The 9,688-nt window shown below is 46.0% G+C and overlaps 2 non-coding genes across 2 annotated transcripts; one reads left to right on the top strand and one right to left on the bottom strand.

The window, feature by feature from the left end:
* The first annotated feature begins 2,373 nt into the window (after nucleotides 1-2,373).
* LOC123778706 (U1 spliceosomal RNA) lies at nucleotides 2,374-2,537 on the top strand. Its single transcript, XR_006775998.2, has one exon. It is a non-coding gene; the product is annotated as a U1 spliceosomal RNA (small nuclear RNA).
* A 5,165-nt stretch (nucleotides 2,538-7,702) lies between these two features.
* On the bottom strand, nucleotides 7,703-7,774 carry TRNAQ-CUG (transfer RNA glutamine (anticodon CUG)). The gene has a single exon. It is a non-coding gene; the product is annotated as a tRNA-Gln (tRNA).
* Nucleotides 7,775-9,688: the final 1,914 nt, after the last annotated feature.

Genomic DNA, 9,688 nt, shown 5'->3' with positions numbered 1-9,688 from the left:
CTATGGTTTTGCCATAGCATGCATGTCCTGGATTGCAATTCTCTGCTATTCCCAAATAAGCCCATGTTTTTGCTGGGAAAATAACTTATTTTTAAAGTTAACATCTGCCTATGCCTTACCCATGCCAACAACTCCTATCGTGGTACACCTGAAGCCTTCCCATTTTTGTACTATAAAGCTCTCCCACTCCTCTGCCTTCCTTTCAGTCTCTGCAAAAACGCAAGCTGCAAGCTCTGAAAAAATACATTTCTTTTTGTTTTGGGTCTTTGCTTATTTCCGGGAGTGTCACTGTGGGATTGGCAAGGGCTCCCTCCTTGACTAAACTTTAGTCAAGCTCCTCTGAGCCCTCGAGTAGTCCTAGTTCTCGGCCTTCCAAGTCCAGTTCCAGCAAGAATCCCCCCACCCTTAATATCTAAACAAGTTTCTGTTAGTAATTTTCCAATCACTGACGCCCTTTCTCTTACCTTTGGCTAGAAATCCACAGTTGTCTTTGCTGTATTTGGAAGTTGCCCTCAGTTTTATATTGAAGTCTCTTTCCTCTACTGCAGTATCTAAAGCAAAAACTCTGCCTTGCATTTTTACCAGGTGTCTGCGCATTCCCTTACAGGCCGATGCCAGGTCTTTCCACGCAGGCTGTCAGCGAGTCCAAGCTCGTTCTGCTCCCCCCATGCCAGGCCAGTAAGTCAAGAGGCAAGATGTTGGGGGCGGAGTGGGGATTTTATTCAGAAAGCCAGCAAACCAAGAAGATGGACTGTTAGCCCAAAGAACCATTTCCTCTTGGCAGGAAATTGAAGTTTCTTTTGTGTTACCAAAGAGGGAAGCAGGAGGGGGTCAAAAGCTGGCTGATGTCTGTCTGTAGACATCTGAGGAAGGTCATGTAAGTTTTTTGTCCTTGGTCAGTTGATCTTTGTGTACAGGAATCTGGTCATGTCAATCCTGTAAATCTTAAAGACAGCATGGTCATTTCTGTGCCTACTTCCTTATCTCTTCTGGTGAGATAGATTTCAGGTAAAAAGCAATTTTTGCAAAACTTAGCTGTCAGATGCCTACCCGCAGAGCTAAGCAAGCACATATTTCTACACTCTAGGTCATAGCAGCGGGGGAGACAGAAGCAATATAAAGTAGGATATGCTGGTTCTCTCTGTTACAAGGCTGGTCAGATTCCCCAGAAAGTACTTCTTCACTCCCACCTGGACAATGAGTCTGGCTGCCAGCATTCGGGTAATAGGGCCTGGATCAAGCATTCACATTCAGTCGCTACATTGTCACCTAATCCCTGTTGCCATGTCCTCTACTGGCCTGACTGGCCACAGACCCTTGCTTTAACGTCTCCAGAGGGGAACCCTACAATAAATGTTTCGTGATAGGAGCAATAGAATAGAATCTACTTTTAATGTTCAAATAAATAGCCTTTCATTTGAGTTTCCCAGGCTGGAACACCAATAGTGGTAAAAACAGTAAGAAGGGTTGGTTTGCAGTCACCTGTTGTCTCTAGTTCCATAAATTCAGTTTCTTTCGGATATTGGATAGCTTCGAAATTTAATTTTTAAAAAAGATTTATCTGTTTTCGAGAGTGCACATGCGGGGGGTGGGTAGGGGTGGCGGAGCACAGAGGGAGACCCAGAGATAGTCCAAGGCGCTCTGCCCTTAGCTGGGAGTCCACTCCGGGCTGGAGCCCACCACCCACAGATCGAGACCTGAGGTGAAACAAAGTGTCCAGTGCTTAACCAACCACGCCACCAGGCACCTCTGGATAACTTCAAATTTTAATTGAAATCCTATATCGTAAAGATAAGTGACTGGATTGGAAAGGAACGCGTTTCCTTTGTATTTCTAAATGTTCTACTCTCCACCTCTCCACTCTGAAAGGCATTATTTGAAGAAAGGTACAGAGGCGTCAGCAGATGGCCAGCCAGGCTCCCCGCTGGCCAAAAGGGCAGAACCCGCGCCCGCCGCCGCCGCGGGGGGCGGGGGGGTGGTCGCGGGGTTGGGAGGGAAAGAGGGAGAGGCAGACGTCACTTCCCCCACGGCCACCCGCAGGCTGGTTGGCGGGCTGAACTTCTCGGGAGGAGGGAGGAGAGGACGAGGGCAGGGGCGGGGCATGGGCCGGAGGGAAAGGCCACTCCCATGACGTCACAGGTAGGAGGTGTCCTATGTAAATATGGCAGCGCAGGGGCTGCTGCCTCGGCCCCCGCCGCCTACATACAATCTCATCTGCGTGCGGCGGGAAGGAGTGCGGTGGTGTCTTTGGAAGGTGCGCGTGGCGTATGTGTGTAAGGCGTAGGGAGGCTCAGGGTGTCCGGGAGGCAAGTGAGCGTGTGTGTAACAGTGCAATGCGTGTGAGGGTGGTGTGGGGCGGAGGCAGGGCCAGTCATACTTACCTGGCAGGGGAGATACCATGATCATGTAGGTGGTTTTCCCAGGGCGAGGCTCGTCCATTGCACTTCGGATGTGTTGACCCCTGCGATTTCCCCAAATGTGGGAAACTCGACTGCATAATTTGTGGTAGTGGGGGACTGCGTTCGCGCTTTCCCCTGGTGTGCTTCGGTAGGAAAAATAGGAATCTCTACTTTATAATACTGTGCGAAGTGAAATACTGTTTGTTGGTTTTTCAATGAGGTTTTCGGGTTGTAAGAAGTGTGACTGATGGCGCTTTTGGTTTTAGCTGTGTGGGTTTGGGGTGGTTTTTGTTGTGTTTGTGAAAATCCCACGTTGTAAGCTGCGTTTTACTAACTTGTGGCGTTCGCGGAGCGGGAGTGAGCTTACTTCCAAGTGCGAAGTGGAAGAACATGCTTGGGACGTGCAAGTTTTGTTTAGTTGAAGATCTAATGCGGCTATTTTATTCCAGGAAGCCGCTTTGATACACGGATCGTGTACATACAGTCCACGCAAGTCGGAAGCACAGTCACACCTGAATCTTGGCTGAATGCCCTGTGATCCTCCCAGGAACATGCAATAGCGAGAGTTTTGGCAGTTTCTCATCTGCTGATCTAGTGAGAGGTGCGACTAGGCTATCTCCTGTCCTTTAAATATCTAATTGCCCTTCAGACTTCATGTTTTAAGCGTTTGCTGCCTTGTTTCATGTCTTGCTTTTACACCTTACAACCATTACTAGCTAATTCCCAGGTTACCACTCACCCATCCTTCCTGCCCCAAATTAGCTTCTTCGTATTTTTGGCTTCGGTTCCCTCTTCCTCCCACCTCTTCTCTCGGGCTCTCTTAATACCTTCATATACAGAAAAAGAGTAGCTAGCGCTCTCTCAACTTCCAGTTTGCACTTGCCACGCTTCAGTAGCCTGGCAAATTAGGAAGCTTCCTTAATATTCCTTCTGAAATGGCAGTAGGAATTGTAGTTAACTTTTTTTTAACTGTCAGAAGTAATTTTAGATTTTCCTTATCTGAAAATGCCCTTACATTGAGCTACAGCTTATTAAGAAAACAACCAGGTGCAGTGTTGGCAGTTGTGGGCAGTTGGTTTGCCGATCTCTTTCCCGGTATGTGTTTTCTTACCTTGCTCGCTTCTGATCGGTAATGTCCTGGCAAACAGAAACTACTTGGCCAAATAAAGGCAGGGCCACAGCGGGAAGAACTGTCACACGTCCCTAGGGGTTGGCTACCTTGGGAACAGCTTTCAGATCTGTTCAGCCCAGAAGCTACTGAGGATCACGCGGGAGACTAGGGGTGGAGGGTGGAGTCGGGGAAGGGGTGGTACACAAGGGTAAGTCCAAAGAAAACCAACTAAAAAGCACAGAATGCCTATCGAGTATTCAGGCCATTGAAAATAGAAGTCCTACCCTATAACTGATCTAGCTTGATGAAGAAGAGGCGTGAACTTCTCCCCAGCAGCAGGATAAACAAATATAAAATGGCAGAACAAAGGGGCTCTTGGGTGGCTCAGTCGGTTGAGGGTCGGACTCTTGATTTCGGCTCAGGTCATGATCTCAGGGTCCTGGGATCGAACCACATGCTTAGCGGGGAGTCTGCTTAGAGATTCTCTCTCTCTGTCCCTCCCCCCCTCCCCCATGCTCACTCTCTCGCTCTAAAATAAATAAATCTTTAAAAAAAAGTGAACCAAAACTGATATCAACTTCCAGTGCCGTACTGATGAGAAAGCTTGTGTTTCTAGACTGTTTAGTTGATTTCCCCAGTCTCATTTGTCAGCACTGCTATGCTCCCTGATGAGAGTGTTTTCTGACCAGAGAAGACCAATACAGTGCTTGCATATTGGTTTCCAAGTCTATCAAACACTCAGGTTATTACAGACATATTAGGTTCGATCTGTGGTTAGGAGCAAAACCTCTGGGAGGCCTCCCTTCCAGTCCTGGCTCCACCATTTGCCTTTTGTTTGACTTTGGGCCACCTCCTTCTGTTGCTAGACCAATTTTGCAAATGTCATATGAAAGTAATAACATTAAGTACCTCATAAGGAATTGTTGCATAGATTGAGACAACCTAGTAATACATTTAGCATAGAGTGTGGTTTATATTAAATATGTCCTAATAGAAAACTACCCCCAAATAAGTTTATGTCCCCTTAATTATGAAGTATAAAGAAAAATGTGTAGACTTCTGCTTCGGACTTCTGTAACATTTGAATGAATTTTGCATTTGTGAGTGTAACATCCATTCACAAAATAAATTAGTATTAAAAAATTAAAACTTAAATTTATAAAACATGTGCCTACAAAAGGGACTTGTTTATAACAGTCCCCAAACTGGAAACACAATCTTTTTTTTTTTTTTTTTTTGAAGAGAGGGAGAGATGCGGTGGGAGGGGCAGAGGGAGAGGGAGAGAGAGAATCCCAAGCAGACTCCACACCCAGCATGGAGCCTGATCTCACAACCCTGATAGCATGACCTGAGCTGAAATCAAGAATCAGACCCTTAACTGACTGAGCCACGCAGGCACCCCTGGAAATGTAATCAAATGTCCATCAAAAGGTGAATGGATATAATTGTGGTATATTCATTCAAAGGAGTACTACTCTTCAGTGAAATGGAACAGATTCCTGCTATGTGGCAACGATAAGGATGAATCTCAAGAACACCATGCTCAGTGATGAAAAGAGTACATACTATGTGGTCCATTTATGTGAATTTCTAGGACAGGCAAAACAGATTCATAGTGACAAAACTAAATCATCAATTGCCTGGGACAGGGGTGGTATGGGGATTGACTGCAAAGGGGCACAAGAAGACATTTTGGAGCAATGGAAATGTTCTTTTTTCTAGAACAAGGTAGTGGTTACATGCGTGCATCCACTTGTCAAAAGTCATCAAACTTGAAATGGATGCCTTGTATTATTTACAAATTACACCTTAAGAAATTTGATTTTAGGGGCGCCTGAGTGGCTCAGTCATTAAGCCCTGCCTTCAGCTCAGATCATGATCCCAGGGTCCTGGGTTTGGGCTCCCCGCGGAGCAGGGAGCCCGCTTCTCCCTCTCCCACTCCCTGTGCTTGTGTTCCCTCTCTCACTGTCTGTCTGTCAAATAAATAAATAAAAGCTTTTTTAAAAAAATTTGATTTTAAAAATAAGAAATCATTCCAATTTTAGTGTCTTACTTTAATTATTATTCTTATTTTTAACCTTGGAGGGTTCTTTTAGAAAAGTATCTCTCATATGGTGAACAATTTGATTGGACATTCAAGAATTCCTTCGTACTTGTTTTGTATCTTTTTCTTCACTTAAATTCATGCCCTATCAAATTGAATACTTTCAAATAAAAATAGACTCTATAAGAGCTCAATTTTATAAAAGCATATTTATAAATAGATCCTTCTCATTGTAAAATACCAAATATAACTCTGATTAATAATTACTTAATGTATACAAAGTTATTTTTGATCTTAAGATCTTTCCGAATTTTACTATACATATTTTCTGCATCATTTGAATTTTACCATTTGTATAATACACATGTATAACTTTTGCAAAACGTTAGAATAACTTAAAAATAGATTTGAAGAGGGGCGCTTGGGTGGCTCAGTCGTTCGTTAAGCGTCTGCCTTCGGCTCAGGCCGTGATCCCAGCCGTGATCCCAGGTCCTGTGGGATCGAGCCCCGCATGGGGCTCCCTGCTCTGCTGGGAGCCTGCTTCTTCCTCTCCCACTCCCCGAGCTTGTGTTCCGTCTCTCCCTGGCTGTCTCTCTGTCAAATAAATAAATAAAATCTTAAAAAAATATATATTTGAAGAAAAACATGTAAAGATGTTAGAGTAGTTAATTCCAGGTGATGGGAATCTTCTTCTTTATGTATTTTTCTTTTCTTTCTTTTCTTTTTTTTTTTTTTTAAGATTTTATTTATTTATTTGACAGAGAGAGAGAGACAGCCAGCCCTGGGATCAGGCACTTAGCCAAAGGCAGACACTTAACGACCGAGCCACCGAGGTGCCCCCTTTATGTATTCTTCATATATTTGTTTGTTTTATAAATGCTCCATGCCTAAGGTAGGACTTGAACTCACAACCCGGAGACCAAGAGTCACATGCTCTGTCTACTAAGCCAGCTAGATGCCCCTATCTTTCATATTTTTAAATTTTAAAAAATTGAATGTCCTCTAAATGAAAGAACAGAATAGATGTGTGGAGTAGGTGAGAGGAAAACAGAGAGGGGAGGAAAAACCTGGTTCTGGAAGAAAGTGTGTTTAAGTTGGAGCGTTTGCAGGAGCAGCTGTTGGGAGGCAGGGGGGTCATATGGTATTTAAGATAGTTTTATGCCTGTTGCATGAATCCTCCTACGTGTGTTTGTTTGTTTGTTTCAAAAGAAATACACAGACTTAAATTTCTCGTCCAGCATTTTTACCATTTTTTTAAATTAGGAGTATAAACATAGTGGTTCTGAGCCTATCTTCTGGAGCCAGGCTGTCTTCGGTTCAAATTTCTGCTTTCAAATCGCGCTCACTGGCTGAGTGACTGGACAGGTTAGTTAACCTTTCCGTAGGTCAGTGTTCTCAGATTGAAAATGAGGACAGTGATTGGAGACGGGCCTGTTGAAAGGAGTCAGTAAGCGCATTTAAATTTGTAGACTCTGCTTGGGACACGGCACTTTGCGTATAATCATTGACTGGTAGGTCTTGTATTTGGGGCGCAACACCGCCTAGAGACTGGATGTGATGAAAACTGATTTTATTTAAGTTACACCAGTGATACTTTCCAGTGGCTGTGGACCCTCCCAGGGAGAGTGAAGTAACGCTTTCTGACCAACTGGAATCTCCCGGGCTGGGAGCATCTCGGAGTTTATTTGCTCGTCTGATCAGCAAAAGGGGAATAAGCATTCAAGTCCTTGCTTCAAAACTAGGCCAGTTCACTTCCAATTTAGGTCTCTGAACCATCGACCTCAGAACCGAAACCACCTCCAGTGACTGAGCGGCCGCAGCACAACCTGCTTCCCAGACAGTGGGTGCAATTTCAGGACGCGCGGCGGGACCCCCCTCGCGGTGCAGGATTGAGTGGCCGCCGCCGCCTTTTATCCCGAGGCCGGAGGAGCACCCCGACGAGGGGCGGCACTGGCCCGGTGCCCCCTATGTGTCCGTGGGGAGTGTGGGGGGGCGCCACTCTGAGACGCGGGCTTCTGGGTCCCCGATTCCTGAGGAGGAGGCGGCGGGGCACGCGGCTGCGAGGCGCCCAAACGGGGCGGGGGCGGGAGCGGGAAGGCAGGTGCCACTTGAAGAGTAAAAAAACCACCCTATGCCAGTTAAAGGGAAAGGTCCCACCGAGATTTGAACTCGGATCGCTGGATTCAGAGTCCAGAGTGCTCACCATTACACCATGGAACCCCTGCGGGAAGGGCGCCCCATCCCTCGCCAGAGGTGTGTGAGTACTGTGTTAGCGTCCAAATGCCACCGATAATCCCAAGTATTTTTGCTACGGACGCGTCAAGCCTGGAGTACAGTTGACCTGCGTGGGTGGTCGTCCATCTTGCTTTTCTCTGCCCGCCTCCTTTGATTGACTTCTGTCTTGTCGCTTTCCCCTCAGAAAATAAAGTAAATCCACTCTGGGTCTAGGGTTAGGGAAGAGCTCATGACCCACATATTCTGCCCCAGTTTTATCCAGAGTTTCCCGTCCAGAGGTGAAATTTCTGCAAATAGTACAGGTATTTTCCTTTTCCTTGCCTTCACATTTTCCGCGTTGCTCAGAGAAGGCAGATGATTGTCAGGACAAGACTCGGGACTGCCTGGGTCCCTTGGTCGCATAGCACCCATCACACTCCAAAGTCACCACTGACTCCTACATGTAATAAGTAAAGGTGTGTCAGCAGTGGGGTAGGATTGGGAGGCAGGGGAATTTTCCTCTTCTTTTTCATACACTTCTGGGTTTTGTGGTTGCTGTTGTCGTAACCTTTTCTCGTATTTCTGTCTTTGTTAGATCTACAATACAAAGTAACCAGCCATGTTTAAGGTTTACATCAAACACTCAGACAAACCAAACCAAACTCACTTGTGTTGACTCAAAATCAACCACAATACCATTGAGGCCACAAGGCAGGGCTCTGACTCTTAGTCACAGGCTGTTTTCTAGAATTTGGCCAAGTCAGTTCCATTCCAGTTTCTCAATATATCATGACCTGGACACTGCATGTTTTTAAAAAAATGAACATATCATCAGTGCACCCAAGGGCACCCAGTACTGGGCCACAGGGTATGTGTACCCAAGGTGTCTTACAGTGTGTACGGAACTTATGTACACAAAATACCACCACAGTAAATATTTACACACCTAATAGATATAAATCCACATTACATCTCAAAATAACAATCTGTGTATTTCATTTCCCCTTTACCTCTTTATTTTATCCCAAAGCCACTCCTTCCCTTAATACACGGAACAGAAAAAATCGACATTGAAAGAAAAAAGCCGCTGGCTGAAAAACAGAGTCGGAAAGAAGCCCAGTGCTCTGGAAGAGGTATTTTCTTCCTAGAGACTGGATGAGACTTGAATGGAGGAAGGAGGCAAAGGGCTACTTTGTTATGAAGAGGAAGATGTTCTCAAAGTTTGAGGAGGGGATGAAGCTTCCTTCTGGAAAACGAAAAAATTGAGCGGGAACTAACATCCCGAAGTATTCTTCCAGGAGAACTTTAAGTGAGTCAAGGTTTATGACTGCAAGGAACAGAAATGGACTCTGGCTGTTTCAAAAGAAAAGAAATCTGTTGAAAGGATGTCGAGAGATCACAGAAGGGCCAGGCAACCCAGAGAACCAGGCTCTGACATGGAGCGGGGAGAGAAATAAATGAGGTTGGAAATGCAGTGGATGGAGAGACTGTCCTTGTGGGGTTTGAGAGCCCAAGGTGAGAGGTGGGGATGGGAGGGAGGTGCTGTTGTGAACAGAACGACCCACGACCCCCCCCCCCCCAATGTAAGTCCTCCTCCTCCTCTGTCTGCTCCTCTCCTGCCTCTTCTCTCTACTCCTCGTCCCATTCTGCTGCTGGGCCTCTCATCTCTCCCATCTCTCCTCAGCCCCTTGCCCCAGCCCGTGTCGCCCCCTTATTGAGGCTGACCTATACTTGGAAGCAAGGGTTGGCAGGGTTTCTTGCTCCAGCATCAGTGGTGGGCGACTTCAAATGAGAGGAGTGACCGGGTTTTGTGCCAGTGGTAGTTGATCCTGATCTGCATGCCTGCACCGCGGAGGGAACCTGGAGTCTCTTGCCCCGCCCTGCACAAGTTGGAGATTGGGGCCATATTAGGTCAGATTT

The sequence above is a fragment of the Ursus americanus genome, chromosome 12 (assembly GCF_024610735.1).
Source record: "Ursus americanus isolate L20-20 chromosome 12, mUrsAme1.1.p, whole genome shotgun sequence".
NCBI classification, from domain to species: Eukaryota; Metazoa; Chordata; class Mammalia; order Carnivora; family Ursidae; genus Ursus; species Ursus americanus.
The sequence above is the reverse complement of the archived record's forward strand: the minus strand, read 5'-3'. Positions and strand labels throughout refer to the sequence as shown.